This window comes from Nomascus leucogenys, chromosome 10, assembly GCF_006542625.1.
Source record: "Nomascus leucogenys isolate Asia chromosome 10, Asia_NLE_v1, whole genome shotgun sequence".
NCBI classification, from domain to species: Eukaryota; Metazoa; Chordata; class Mammalia; order Primates; family Hylobatidae; genus Nomascus; species Nomascus leucogenys.
Genome location: NC_044390.1, coordinates 3,524,788 through 3,525,653, shown reverse-complemented (window position 1 = coordinate 3,525,653; position 866 = coordinate 3,524,788).

Here is an 866-nt window from a genome sequence, read left to right as displayed (position 1 = left end):
GACGGAGTCTCGCTCTGTCGCCACGCTGGAGTTCAGTGGCGCGATATCGGCTCGCTGCAACCTCCGCTTCCCAGGTTCAAGCAGTTCTGCCTCAGTCCCCAGAGTAACTGGGATAACAGGCGCGCGCCACCCCGCCCTGCTAATTTTTATATTTTTAGTAGAGACGGGATTTCACCATGTTGGCCAGGATGGTCTTGATCTCTTGACCTCGTCATCCGCTCGCCTCGGCCTGTAATCCTGCTGGGATGACGAGCGTGAGCCACCACGCCCGGCTGAGTTTTATTTATTTTGGGTTTTTTCCTGACCCCTTAACTAGAAATAAGCTCCACGAGAGCAGGATCTTTTGTCTTCTGTGCACTACTTGTCCTCGGTTCGTAGAACAGAACCTGAGAGTACGTGATCGCAAATATTTTTGGAATGAATGAATGAATGAATGGGTTCACCAGGGCACCATGGGAAACTGAGTCCGCAACCCAGAAGCCATGAAAGACAGTCCATTTCCAAGCTTCCCTGGGTGACCTCCCAGGGCATGCTGGGAAATAAAATTTGCGGTGCAAAGGTCAGGACCACGATCCTAGGGCACGCTGGGAAATGTAGCCCACAGGGCCACACCCCTAAGAGCACAGCGGGGTGCAAGGCAGGGCCCCAGGGCATCTCGGGCTCGGGGCAAGAGAAATCCACACTCCCTAATGGTAATCCCTGAGCCACACCGAGGAAAGGAACCCAAGACACAGCGTCCAGAGGGACAGGGCTCCCAGAGCCTTCCCTGGCCCGCGATTCTCCTGCGCCCATCCGGACCTCCTGGGAACCGTCCAGGCCCCCGCGCGCTCTCAAGGCATGCTGGGATTGGTGGTCCCGGGCAAGGA